General features: G+C 42.7%; 1 long non-coding RNA gene across 1 annotated transcript in view; it reads left to right on the top strand.

The window, feature by feature from the left end:
• Positions 1 to 14,668, top strand: part of LOC131381309 (uncharacterized) — a 42,275-nt gene that overhangs the window by 6,139 nt on the left and 21,468 nt on the right. Inside the window, exon 3 of the long non-coding RNA XR_009209959.1 lies at positions 10,028 to 10,111. This is a non-coding gene — a long non-coding RNA (uncharacterized LOC131381309). The remainder of the gene's footprint in view (positions 1 to 10,027; positions 10,112 to 14,668) is intronic.

Raw genomic sequence — 14,668 nt, 5'->3', positions numbered from 1 at the left:
CAGAATTTTCACTTTTTTTTCTAATTTCTTTGTACTCCTCGTAGAATTCCTGTTAGACATTTGTTGTACCTTCTTGTTCTAATATCCATATTTCTTTTCTTTTCTTTTTGAGATAGAGTCTTGCTCTGTCACCCAGGCTGGTGTGCAGTGGCATGATCTGGGCTCACTGCAACCTCCACCTTCTGGGTTCAAGCGATTCTTCTGCCTCAGTTTCCCGAGTAGCTGGGACTACAGGTGCACAACACCATGCCCAGCCAATTTTTGTATTTTTTTTGAGTAAAGATGGGGTTTCACCATATTGGCCAGGCTGGTCTCAAACTCCTGACCTCATGATCCACCTGCCTCAGCCTCCCAAAATGCTGGAATTACAGGCATGAGCCGCCGTACCCCGCCATATTTCTTATAGTTTGCAAATCTTTGTCTTTCTACCTCATTCTGGATAGCGTTATCAGATGAGTTTCTAGTTCTTGAATTCCTTATTCATCTGTTTGTGATCTGCTGCTTTACTTGACCGTTGAGCTTTTCACTTCCATATTTTTCATTTTATTTATTTATTTGTGTGTGTGTGTCTATGTGTGACGAAGTCTCATTTTTGTCACCCAACCTAGAGTGCAAACGGCACGATCTTGGCTCACTGCAACCTCCGTCTCCTGGGTCCAAGCGATTCTCCTGCCTCAGCCTCCTGAATAGCTGGGACTACAGGCACCCGCTGCCATGCCTGGCTAATTTTTGTATTTTTAGTAGAGATGGGGTTTCCCCATGTTGGCCAGGCTGGTCTCAAACTCCTGGCCTCAGGTGATCCTCCCACCTCGGCCTCCCAAAGTGCTGGAATTACAAGCGTGAGTCACTGTGCCCAGCCATTTTTCATTTTAGACATTCTATTTTATTCTTGTCCAAGTCTATGTATTCCATTTTTCATTGAGTTTTGTTCTTTATGGCTCCAATGACTAATCATTTATACATACTTATTATTTTAGAAAATTATACTTAGACATGCTTTCTATAACCTAAAATTCTTAGGGGTGTTATTGTGTTTACTGATCTTTGCTCTTGTTGGATTTTCTTCTACTTGTGTTTTATAGTTTTGTATATTATGAGATCATCTTCAGAAGGTACGTTTTTCTCTGTGGGAATCGCATGTGATGCAGAGCAATTTTTTGTTTGCTTGCACCAGATCCATAGATGTATCACAGGCTCACTGCCAATCAACATTTAAGTTTATTTTTCACCTGGGAGGTGAAGGTTGCAGTGAGCCGAGATGGTACCACTGCACTCCAGCCTGCGTGACAGAGCTGTACTCTGTCTCAAAACAAACAAACAAATGAGCAAAAATATTTGCGTTCATTTTTCAGCTAGTATAAATTTGTATTTCTATCCTATGCAAGCGTCAGGCGTGGGAATTTTTTTTTTTTTTTTTTGAGACGAAGTCTCACTCTGTCGCCCTGGCTGGAGTGCAGTGGCACAATCTCGACTCACTGCAAGCTCCGCCTCCCGGGTTCACGCCATTCTCCTGCCTCAGCCTCCCGAGTAGCTGGGACTACAGGCACCCGCCATCACGCCCGGCTAATTTTTTGTATTTTTAGTAGAGACGGGGTTTCACATTTAGCCAGGATGGTCTCCATCTCCTGACCTCGTGATCCGCCCGCCTCAGCCTCCCAAAGCGCTGGGATTACAGGCGTGAGCCGCCGTGCCCGGCCAGGCCTGGAAATTTAACCCGTGGAGAGTTCTGTTTTTATGCAGTATTTTACTTCCAACTCCCTTAGGTCCCAGCCTTCAACTTCTATCCCTGGGTAGATATTAAAACCCAAGTCACTGCCAGGCTCACAGTAATCCCAGCACTTTGGGAAACCGAGGCGGGCAGATCACGAGGTCAGGAGTTTGAGACCAGCCCTGACCAACATAGGGAAACCCCGTCTCTACTAAAAATACAAAAAAATTAGCTAGATGTGGTGGTGTGCGCCTGTAATCCCAGATACTCAGGAGGCTGAGGCAGGAGAATCGCTTGAACCTGGGAGAGGGAGGTTGCAGTGAGCTGAGATTGTGTCACTGCGCTCCAGTCTGGGTGACAGAGCAAGACTCCATCTCAAAAAAAAAAAAAACAAAAAAAAAAAAAAAACCCAAGTCACTTGCTGTTTCTGGATCCAGTAACACTGCCTCAAATTTGATTCAGTCACCTCACATACTTAACATTCTGGCTTTCCTTTCCTCTGTTTCTGGCATCTGGAGATTTCCTTTTTCTGTGTATGAGCTCATTTATGGTTATCTGTTGTTATGTTTAATACAACCATTCCTGGCTGAGGCTGCCACATCTGGAACTGGAAAACCGTTAAGAAATAAACTTCTGGCTAGGCATGGTGGCTCACGCCTGTAATCTCAGCACTTTGGGAGGCTGAGGCAGGTAGATCACTTGAGGTCAGGAGTTTGAGATCAGCCTGGCCAACATGAAGAAACCCCATCTCTACTAAAAATACAAAAATGAGCCGGGCATGGTGGCACACACCTGTAATCCCAACTATTTGGTAGGCTGAGACAGGAGAACCGCTTGAACTCAGGACGCAGAGGTTGCAGTGAGCTGAGATTGTGTCACTGTGCTCCAGCCTGGGTGACAGAGTGAGACTCCATCTCAAAAAAAAAAAAAAAAAAGAACTTCTAATTCTAAAATGTTATAGAAATTATTGGGAGCAAAATGGAGTGACTATGGATGATTAAGAGCTTTCTTAGAGTCGTCATCAAATCATGTAGGTGATTAATGATAACTGTCCACCAGGTTTTATAGTCATGTGCAGCATAATGATGTTTTGGTCAAGTATGGACCACATAGATAGTGGTCCCACAAGATTATAATGGAGCTAAAAAGCTGCTATAACCGAGTGAGGGTAGCCTAGCACAAGGCAGTACTCACATGTTTGTGGCGATGCTGATGTAAACGAACCTACTACACTTCCAGTTTGTATGCGAGTATAGCACGAGCTGGGGGTGGTGGCTCACACCTGTAATTCCAGCACTTTGAGAGACCGAGATGGGCAGATGGCTTGAGCTCAGGAGTTCACGACCAGCCTGGACAACATGACAAAACTCAAATATTAAAAAATACATATTTGCAACATGGCAAAACCTTCTACCGAAAATACAAAAACATTAACCAGGTATGGTGGCACATTCCTGTTGTCCCAGCTACTCAGGAGTCTGAGGTGGGAGGATGGCTTAAGCCTGGGAGGCAGAGGTTGCACTGAGCTGAGATCGTGCCACTGCACTCCAGCCTGGATGACAGAGTAAGACCTCATCTCAAACTTAAAAAAAAGAGTATAGCATATACACTCATACAGCACATGATACTTGATAATAATAAACGGCTGTTACTAGTTTATGTATTTGCTATACTATACCTTGTATTGTTATTTTAAATTGTACTCCTTCTACTTATTAAAAAAAAGAAAAGATAACTGTAAAACAGCCTCAGGCAGGTCCTTCAGTAGGGATTCGAGAAGAAGGCATTATTATCATAGAAGATGAAAGCTCCATGCGTGTTATTGCCCTTGAATACCTTCCAGTGCAACAAGATGTGGGGGTAGAAGAGAGTGATATTAATGATCCTGACCCTGTGTAGGCCTAGGCTAATGTGTATGTTTGTGTCTTCATTTTTAACAAAAAAAAATTTAAAAAGAAAAAATATATAAAAATTTTAAAATAGAAAATAACGTAAAAAATAAGGATACAAGCTGCGTCTGGTGGCTCACGCTTGTCATCCCAGCACTTTGGGAAGTCGAGGCAGGCAGATCACGAGATCAAGAGATTGAGACCATCCTAGCCAACATGGTGAAATCCCATCTCTACTAAAAATAAAAAAATTAGCCAGGCATGGGGGTATGCACCTGTAGTCCCAGCTACTGGGGAGGCTGAGGCAGGAGAATCGCTTGAACCCGGGAGGCAGAGGTTGCAGTGAGCCGAGATTGTGCCACTGCACTCCAGCCTGGCGACAGAGTGAGACTCTGTCTCAAAAATAAAAAAAAAAGAAAAGGATACAAAAATATTTCTGCACAGCAGTACAATGTGTGTGTGTTTTTTTGTTTTTGTTTTTAGATGGAGTCTCACTCTGTGGCCCAGGCTGGAGTGCAGTGGCATGATCTTGGCTCCCTGCAACCTCCACCTCAAGGGATTCTCCCACCTCAGCCTCCCTAGTAGCTGGGATTAGAGGCTTGTGCCACCCCGCCTGGCTGTTTTGTATTTTTAGTGGAGTCAAGGTTTCACCATGTAGGCCAGGCAGGTCTGGAGCTTTTGACCTCAAGTGATCCACCCGCCTTGGCCTCCCAAAATGCTGGGATTATAGGCGTGAGCCACCACACCTGGCTGAATGTGTTTGTTTTTTTAAGCTAAGTGTTATTACAAAAGAGTCAAAAAGTTAAAATTTAAAAGTTCATAGCTGGGCACCATGGCTCGCATCTCTAATCCCAGCAGTTTGTGAGGCCGAGGCAGGAGGATCACTTGAGCCCAGGAATTCAAGAACAGCCCTGGCAACATAGCAAGACTCTATCTCTACCAAAAATTTAAAAATTAGCCAAGTGTGATGGAATGTGCCTGCAGTCTCAGCTACCTGGGAGGCTGAAGTGGGAGGATTGCTTAAACCTGGGAGGTGGAGGCTGCAGTGAGCCAGGATCTCACCACTGTATTCCAGCCTGGGAGATAGAGTGAGACCCTGTCAAAAAAAAAATTTTTTTTTTTTTTTAATAAAATGAAAAAGTTACAGCAAGCTAAATTTAATTTATTATTGAAGAAAGGGAATATTGAGTCCAGGAGCTATGGTTCACACCTATAATCCCGGCAGTGTGGGAGGCCAAGGCAAGAGGATTGCTTGAGCTAGGAGTTCAAGATCAGGCTGGGCAACGTGGTGAGACCTCATCTCTACAAAAAATAAAAAAATACTGTTTATAAATTTAGTGTAGCCTAAGCGTACAGTGTTTATAAAGTCTACAGTGGTGTATAGTGACATCCTAGGGCTTCACATTCACCCACCGCACACTCAGTCACTGACATAACCTAGAGCAACTTCTAGTCCTACAGACTCCATTCATGGTAAGTGCCCTATATAGGTGTACTTTTTTTTGTTCTTTTTAGATAGGCTTTCACTCTGTTGCCCAGGTTGGAGTGCAATGGCGCAATCACAGCTCGCTGCAGGGTTGACCTCCCTAGGCTCAGGTGATCCTCCCACCTCAGCCTCCTGAGTAGCTGTGACTACAGGTGTGTGCCACCATGCCCTGCTAATTTTCTATTTTTTGTAGAAATGGGGTTTTGCCATGTTGCCCAACCTGGTCTTGAACTCCTGGGCTCAAACCATTCACCCACCTCCACCTCATAAAATGCTTGGATTACAGGTGTGAGCCACCACACCGGAATAGGTGTACCATTTTTTATCTTTTATACTGTATTTTTACTGCACCTCTTCTATGTTTAGATACACAACTACTTACCATTGTGTTACAATTGCCTATAGTATTCAGTAGGGACATGCTGTACAGATTTGTTGCCTAGAAGTGTTACACAGCCTAGAAGTGTTACTGGTGGAGGGTGTCCAGGTTTTTGGAATTTGAACAATGATTCGGACAAAACACACAAAGCAAGGAAAGAATGAAGCAACAAAAGCAGAGATTTATTGAAAATGAAAGTACACTCCACAGGGTGGGAGTGGGCTGAGCATAGGGGCTCAAGAATTTTCCCATTACAGAATTTTCTGGTTTCCCATTGTCCACTTGGTGTACACCCTATGTAAGTGAAGTAGTGGCCTACAATCAATCTGATTGGTTGTGAGAAGCAACCAATCAGAGGCTGAAGTGAAGTTACAAAGTTAAACTCCTATGCAAAAGAAGACTTGGCTCGCAATCAGTCTGACTGGTTGCCGAAAGAAACCAGTCAGAGATACTTTCAATTTTCCATTTGCCATGCAGAAAAAGGGGAGCGGGGTTGCAAAGGGAGTGGCCTCTGGTCCTTTTGTTACTTAGTTTTGGAAAGTTGGGGTTTTCCTTTAGATTTAGTTCTAGGAAGTCAGTGTGAATCGGCCTTAGGTTACCTGCCACCAGACCCTATTCTCCTGCCTCAGAAACAATAGGCTACACCATATAGCCAAGGTGTATAATAGGACACATAATCCAGGTTTGTGTAAGTACACTCTGATGTTTGTACAATGATGAAATCGCCTAACAATACATTTCTCAAACATACCTCCGTCATTGATGTATTTATTTAATGATAAAAAATTTATTAAAACATGTATTTGATATTTAAATACTAAAAGAGTTTTTCAGCACCACCAAAGCTCTTTGTGTTTCTTCTTTTTGTCAAGCTGTGAATAATGTAGGAGGTGACAGTTTCCCTCATAATCAAATATAGTAAAGAGATGTATTGTATTTTTTAATGGTAGTTGAAAAAATTCACAATAGAGTTAGTGAAGAGATAATAACTAATGCACAAAGAGGACGTACACTCTTTCCAACTACCCCCCAGTTTTTATATGTATAAATAGAACAGGCTTTGCTCACAGGCAGACAATGGGATTATCTGTATGTGTAATTTGAATAGCCAGCAAGACATTCACACTTGATCGCATCTGATATTTGAAATGCTACTATTTCCAATCTATTTCTTTGTACTAAGCAGAATACCTTTTGAAATTTACAGACACATAAGAGCTATAATATATCAAATTCCTAGTTCTCCAGCCTGTATTATATATTCATTAATTCAGTAAACATTTATTTATGTCCCCGGAGTGCCAAGTCAGAGATCGTTAGATGAATGACAGTACCTGTCCTCAAGCAGTTCACTTTCTAGTAGACTGACAGATATGAAAACAGATGAAACTATAACCAAATGTCAGCTGGGGTTTACCCGTATCTTAAGATCTCTAGATAAAACTAATTCAAACTCCCTTCCACCCACTGCCTAGAATTCAATCGCTCATCCAATAGTCTTATCAATTTTGAAAGGTGGGACTTATATTTTTATGGTCACTCTCATCTCTAACCTTTGACTCTTGCTAAACTACCCCTGTTGAGGGATTGTCTTAGCATGAGGCTTCTTTTGTCCCAGTTTGGCATTGCTTCAACTCAAATGTTAAGCCTGGCTATTTTCCTTGATTTTCACAATTTCCATACAATAAATCCTTCACACAAGACTCTGTGTGTGTGTGTGTGTGTGTGTGTGTGTGTGTGATATAAATAGGTTCAGGGAGAACCAGGGATTTATGTGCTGGAAATATGAACAACCTATAAGTTAGCATGAAATATTCCTTTTCCTAAAGATCCATTTCTGCATGGTTCCTGTTATTATGGAGCTCACGGGTTAGAGAGGGGCAGCCAGACAGTAAACAACTCACTTCATAGGTACTTAGTTATAATTTTATTAGATGCTTTAATAGGATAAATATTGTTCTGGTTATGTAGAACAGGGGTACCTGGACTAGGATGCCAGGCCTAGACCAAATTCTTTGAGGAAGCAACATTTGATGAATGAAGACTTGGGGAGAAAGATGATTAGAAATGATTCAGCTAAGAAAATAGTGTGGGCCAGGCACAGTGTGGCTCACGTCTGTAATCCCAGCACTTTGGTAGACCAAGGTAGGAGGATCACTTGAGCCCAGGAGTTCAAGACCAACCTGGACAACATGACAAAACCCCATCTCTACAAAAAATACAAAAATTAGCTGGGCGTGGTGGCATGTGCCTGTAGTCCCAGGTACTTGGGAGGCTGAGGTGGAAGAATCACTTGAACCCAGGAGATTGAGGCTGCAGTGGGATGTGATTGCACCACTGCACTCCAGTCTAGGCAACAGAGCAAGACCCTGTCTCAAAACAGAAAAGAAAACAGTATGAATGGAAGCTTGAGGTAGAGGAAGAATTTGGCTTGTATGAGAAATTTAAAAAACACCATATGCTCAGGAAGCGAAATTAAGAATAGTATATACGGCTGAAGCAGAGTTAGATCGTGAAGCACCTTGTAAATTGGGTTAAGAGTTTTGGATTTTTTCTGAAAAGCTGCTTCAGATATGTCAATACAGTGCTATGGGTAGTAACCAAATACTTGGAAGAAGCTGAAGGGGTGACATCTGGCTCTTCAAGTCTTGAAAGCAAGTTAATAGGCATATCCCCAGCAGAGGCATCGGTATGTAGAAAGACCAAGAGTTTTCAATGGGCCCACTTAGGCCAGGGAACAATGAGTACAATGTGATAGGAGCACAGAAAATGTATATTATGGCAAGAAAAGAGACAAGAAGGTAAGCTGAGGCCAGATTACAAACAGTCATGGATGCCCTCCTAAGGTGCTGGGTGCTGGGGGTTTATCCTGTAAGCATTGAGGTAGGGGCATGACACAAGGAGCCTTGTGGTTTAGAAAGATGACTCTGGGCATTATCATCATCATCACCATTGTGTCATCATAACAAAGCACATTGAAGAGGCAACCAGTGGTGGACAGTGAGGTGCTTTAGAGGTAAATGATGAAGGCTAATAAATGCCTTAATAGCTAGCAATTAGGAACAAGAGCTAACTTAAACTTCACGCCAAAACTAGGTGAGGAAATTATAGCCCAGTCCCACCTGAACATAGATGGAGAAACTCAACAAAAACTCTGGCCAGGCGAGGCAGCTCATGTCTGTAATCCCAGCACTTTGGGAGGCCGAGGCAGGTGCATCACCTGAGGTCAGAAGTTTGAGACTAGCCTGGCCAGCATGGTGAAACTCCATCTCTACTAAAAATACAGAATTAGCTGGGTGTGGTGGTGCATGCCTGTAATCCCAGCTAATTGGGAGGCTGAGGCAGGAGAATCTCTTGAACCTGGGAGGTGGGGGTTGCAGCAAGCCAAGATTGCACCATTGTACTCCAGCCTGGGCAACAAGAGCGAAACTTAAAAAGAAATTCAAGTGAATTGGGCCGGGTGTGGTGGCTCAGGCTTGTAATCCCAGCACTTTGGGAGGCGGAGGCGGGCAGATCACGAGGTCAGGATATCGAGACCACGTGAAACCCCGTCTCTACTAAAAATAAAAAATAAAAAAAATTAGCCGGGCTTGGTGGCGGGCGCCTGTAGTCCCAGCAAGGCTGGGCAAGAGAATGGCGTGAACCCGGCAGGCGGAGCTTGCAGTGGGCTGAGATCGCGCCACTGCACTCCAGCCTGGGCGACAGAGTGAGACTGCATCTCAAAAAAAAAAAAAAAAAAGAAAAGAAATTCAAGTGAATTGAATCCAGGAAAGTGTGTGTATACATATATTATATATATAGCATATATATATAATATATATAGTATGTATATAAAATACATTGGGACCAAGCAGGGTTTATTGCAGGTACACAGGGCTAGTTCAACGTCAGGAAATCTACCAGTAAAATTCACCACCTTAACGCAGGACAAACCAAAACAAAACAAAACCCAACATCTTAACAAATGTTGTAGGATGAATGCAGAAAAAGCATTTATTAGTCCATGATAACAATTTTTATCAAATAAGAAAATAAAAGTGAACTTCTTAAAACCTGATAAAATGTTTATCAATCTCTGTACCTAACAATGAAACTTTGGAAGCCAACACATTAAACTCAAGAACAAAACAAGGATGTTAATTTTATGAATAAATTGGTCCAGGTTACACAGCATTAATAAACAATCCCAAAATCTCGGTGGCCTAGGATTTAGCATTTTTTCTTTTTTCTTTTCTTTTTTTTTTTTTTTGAGATAGAGTCTCGCTCTGTTGCCCAGGCTGGAGTGCAGTGGCACAATCTCAGCTCACTGCAAGCTCCACCTCTCAGGTTCATGACATTCTCCTGCCTCAGCCTCCTGAGTAGCTGGGACTACAGGCACCCGCCACTATGCCCGGCTAATTTTTTGTATTTTTAATAGAGACGGGGTTTCACATTTAGCCAGGATGGTCTTGATCTTCTGCCCTTGTGATCTGCCCGCCTCAGCCTCCCAAAGTGCTGGGATTACAAGTGTGAGCCACTGCGCCTGGCCAGGATTTAGCATTTTTTCATACTATATTCCATCTCAGGTCAAAAAGGGATCCTGCTTCATGTTGTCCTCACTCCAGGACCCAGGCTGATGGCTATCTGGAAAATACCCAACAGAAATGTGTGTAAGTATACGCATAAATGTTCTCCAAAAGATATCTACTTAAATATTCACAGCAGCACTACCTCAAAGAGTCTAAAATATAGAACTATCCAAATACCTATCAACATATCAACAGTATAATGGATAAACTGTGATTATATTTGCACAATGAAATACCACTGTTTTAGTTGGGATATTTGACCCTCCAAACCTCATGTTGCAATTTAATCCTCGATGTTGGAGTTGGGGCCTGATGGAAGGTGTTTGGGTCATGGGGGCGGATCCCTCATGAATGGCTTGATGATCTTCCCATAATGATGGGTGAGTGAGTTCAGGCTCTATTTGTTCCCATGAGATTTCACCTGAAAGCTAGCTGTTTAAAATAGCCTGGTTGACCAGCAATCCGTGGCTCATGCCTCTAATCTCAGCACTTCAGGAAGCTGAGGTGGGAGGAGTACTTGAGGTCAGGAATTTGAGACCAGCCTGGCCAACATGGTGAAACCCCATCTCTAGTAAAATACAAAAAATTAGCTGGGCATGGTGGCGTTCACCTGTAATCCCAGCTCCTCTCGAGGCTGAGGCAGGAGAATCCTGGAGGCAGGGGTTGCTGTGAGCCGAGATCATGCCACTGCACTCCAGTCTGGGCAACAGAGTGAGACTCCGTCTCAAAAATAGTAATAATAATGTAAATAAATAAATAAAATAAAATAGCCTGGCACCTTCCCTCTTTCTGTTGCTTCCTCTCTCACCATGTGCTCTCTGCATATGCTGTCTCTTCTTCCCCTTCCACCATGAATGGAAACAGCCTGAAGCTCTCACTGAAAGCAGATGCCAGCACTATGCTTCCTGTACAGCCTGCAGAACCTTGAGCCAAATAAACCTCTTTTTTTTTTTTTTTGATGGAGTCTCACTCTGTTGCCCAGGCTGGAGTGCAGTGGCATGATCTCCGCTCACTGCAACCTCTGCCTCCTGGGTTCAAGTGATTGTCCTGCCTCAGTCCCCTGAGTAGCTGGGATTACAGACACACACCACCACACCCAGCTAATTTGTGTATTTTTAGTAGAGATGGGATTTCACCATGTTGGCCAGGCTGGTCTGGAACTCCTGACTTCAATCGATCCTCGGCCTCCCAAAGTGCTGGGATTACAGGCGTGAGCCACCAAACCTGGCCATTTTTTTTTTTTTTAGATGGAGTTTCACTCTGTTGCCCAGGATGGAGTGCAGTGGCATGATCTTGGCTCACTGCGACCTCTGCCTCCTGGGTTCAAGTGATTCTCCTGCCTCAGCCTCCCAAGTAGCTGGAATTACAGATATGCACCACCATGCCCAGGTAATTTTTGTGTTTTTAGTGAGAGACCGGTTTCACCATCTTGGCCAGGCTGGTCTTGAACTCCTGACCTCAGGTGATCCACCTGCCTCAGCCTCCCAAAGTGCTAAGATTATAGGTGTGAGCCACTGCACCCGGCCAAACCTCTTTTCTTTATAAATTATCCAGTCTCTGATATTCCTTTATAACAACACAAATGGACTAGGACAACTACACAGCAATGAGAATGAAAAATGCACAAATATATGCAACAATATGGATGAATCTTGAAAACAGAATGTTGAAGCAAAATCAGACACGCAAGAGCATGTTCTGTATGATTCCATTTCTGTGTTATAACAGGCAAAACTAACTTGTGATATGAGAAGTTCACAAAGTGGTCACACCTGAGGGTAGGGTACAGAATGGAAGAGGACATGTAAAGGCCTTCTGGAGTTCTGGTTATGTCCTGTTTTTCCATCTGGGAGATGGTTACATGAGCGTGGTTAGTATGTTAAAATTCATTGAGCTGTACATTTATGATACGTACCTTTTTATAGATGTGGATTTTGCTTTTATATATGTATACAAAGTTAAAAAAAAGGAAGCAGTTCCAGACTTCTTTACAAAGTGTAGGCTCCTAATTCCCATTTAGCAAAGAGAACAAAGTAGTTCATCTACAGGTTTTTGTGTAAACAGAAGTTTTAGTTTCTCTGGGATAAATGCCCAGGGGTGCAATTGCTGGGTCAAATGGTAGTTGTGTGTTTCATTTTGTAAAGAAAAAACTGTCAAACAGTTTTTCTGGAGTGGCTGTATCATTTTACATTCTCATCAGCATTGTATGAGCAATCTGGTTTCTCTGCCAATACCTGATGTTGTCACTACTTTTTATTTTAGCCTTTCTGATAAGCGTGCAATGATCTCATGGTGGATTTAATTTGCATTCTTCTAATGAGTAATGATGTTGAACAGGAACATGCTTTTATGTGCTTATTTACCATTTTTATATCCTCTTTGGTGAAATATCTGCTCATGTTTTTTGCATGTTTTCTAATTGGATTGCTTGTGGGGTTTTTTTGTTTGTTTTTTGGTTTTTGGATTGCTTGGTTTTTAACTGTTGAGTTTTGGGAGTTCTTTATATAGTCCAGATGTTATTCGTTTGTCAGATATGTGGTTTGCAGATATTTTATTTCTGTAGTTTGTCTTTCATCCTCTTAAAGGGGTCTTTTACAGAGCAAAAGTTTTTAATATTGATGAGGTCCAGTTTATCAATTTTTCCTTTAACGTGTCAAACTTTTAGTGTGAGATCTAAGAACTAGGTTGGGCATGGTGTTGCGCACCTGTAATCCCAGTGACTCGAGAGGCTGAAGCAGGAGGATTACCTGAGCCCGGGAGTTCAAGACCAGCCTGTGCAACATAGCAAGACTTCATGTCATATTAAAAGAATAATAATAATAATAATCTAAAAACTCTTTGCCTAGTCCTAGATTCCAAAGTTCTTTTTCTAAAAGTTTTATAGTTTTATGTTTTACATTTAAGTCCGTGATTCATCATTAGTTAGTTTTTATATGTGGCATGACATTTAGGTCAAGGTTTATGTTTTGCCTATGAATGTCCCAAGTAATTGAGTTTTATTTTTTATTTATTATTATTTTTAGACAGAGTCTTGCTCTGTCACCCAGGCTGGAGTGCAGTGGCATGATCTCAGCTTATTGCAACCTCCACCTCCCAGGTTCAAGTGATCCTCTTGCCTCAGCCTCCCGAGAACCTGGGACCACAGGCATGTGCCACCATGCCTGGATATATATATACATATATATATATATTTTGTAGAGACAGAGTTTTGCCAGGTTGCCCAGGCTGGCATTGGGCTCCTGGGCTCAAGCAATCTGCCTGTCTCAGCCTCCCAAGGTGCTGGGATTACAGATGTAAGCCACCATGCCTGGCCCATAATTCAGGTTTTGTTTTGTTTTGTTTTTTTGAGACAGAGTCTCTGTCACCTGGGCTGGAGTGCAGTGGCATGATCTTGGGTCACTGCAACCTCTGCCTCCTGGGTTCATGTGATTCTCCCTGCCTTAGGCTCCTTAGCAGCTGGGATTACTGGTATGCGCTACCATGCCCAACTACTTTTATTGCATTTTTAGTAGAGACGGGATTTTGCCATGTTGGCCAGGCTGGCCTTGAACTCCTGACTTCAGGTGAACTGCTGCCTCAGCCTCCCAAAGTGCTGGGATTACAGGTGTGAGCCACCACGCCCGACCTATAATTCAATTTTAAATAACACAATCTGAAGGCCACCAAGAGTCCAGTCCCAGTAGGAATATTCCAAACCCAGTCATTTCTTCTCATCGTTACTCTAACATGCAGTGGAAAGGCTATCAGGCCAGCATATGCTTGCTGGCACCATCCACTATTATGATCTACTGTGAGCCAATACTTAAATAAGAAGACATATCTCTCAATAACAAAAAGTAAGATTGGTAGACAATTCTTTATTTTGTTTGTTTTTTTTTTCCACAGACAAGGATTCCCAGGCTCAAGCAATCTTCCTGCTTCGGCCTTCCAAAGTACTAGGTAGGCATGAACCACCATGCCCCGCCTGACAAATCTTGAGTCAGATATTAGTAAAACAAAGAATGTATTTGCCCAGTTCTTTTAGGGCATAGTCCTCCTAAAATGCACCTAATATATGTATTTAGGTTACTTATCATAATGGGCATCTGTAATTGCTTTTGGCTGTCCAGCATCTGAACCCACTTGCTAGATTCAGGACATCTCCCATTATCCAGGTCTTGGTGGGAAGTAGGCTCTGACCTCTAACTTTAGAAGCCTAAGGGATGAGATTTACCCTCTACTAAGTCCCCTGACAGCCTTGTGACCCAGATTTAGCCACTATGTACTTTGTGTCTTGAGTAAGCAATGCCAAGATGAAGGGATGATAAGTGATATTGGATCTGTGGTAGCTCTAGTATTAGCAGTTTGGCATTGAGGCTGTGTTTATTGTGAGCAGTGGCTGCCTACAGTGGCCATTATGTTAAATACTATAGATGTCATATGTTGGTGGTGGCAGCAGCATCTCCACCAGACTGTTCCTGCCACTCCCACTCCTTTGGTCCCAGCTAATTGTTTGAGAATGTTTCTCATCATTTCTCATCACTTCTGTGAGTTACATAAACCCTTTTTTTTTTTTTTTGAGATGGAGTCTCGCTCTGTTGCCCAGGCTGAGTGCAATGGTGTGATCTTGGCTCACTGCAACCTCTGCCTCCTGGGTTC

Source organism: Hylobates moloch, unplaced genomic scaffold (assembly GCF_009828535.3).
Source record: "Hylobates moloch isolate HMO894 unplaced genomic scaffold, HMol_V3 SCAFFOLD_15, whole genome shotgun sequence".
NCBI lineage: Eukaryota > Metazoa > Chordata > Mammalia > Primates > Hylobatidae > Hylobates > Hylobates moloch.
The sequence above is the reverse complement of the archived record's forward strand: the minus strand, read 5'-3'. Positions and strand labels throughout refer to the sequence as shown.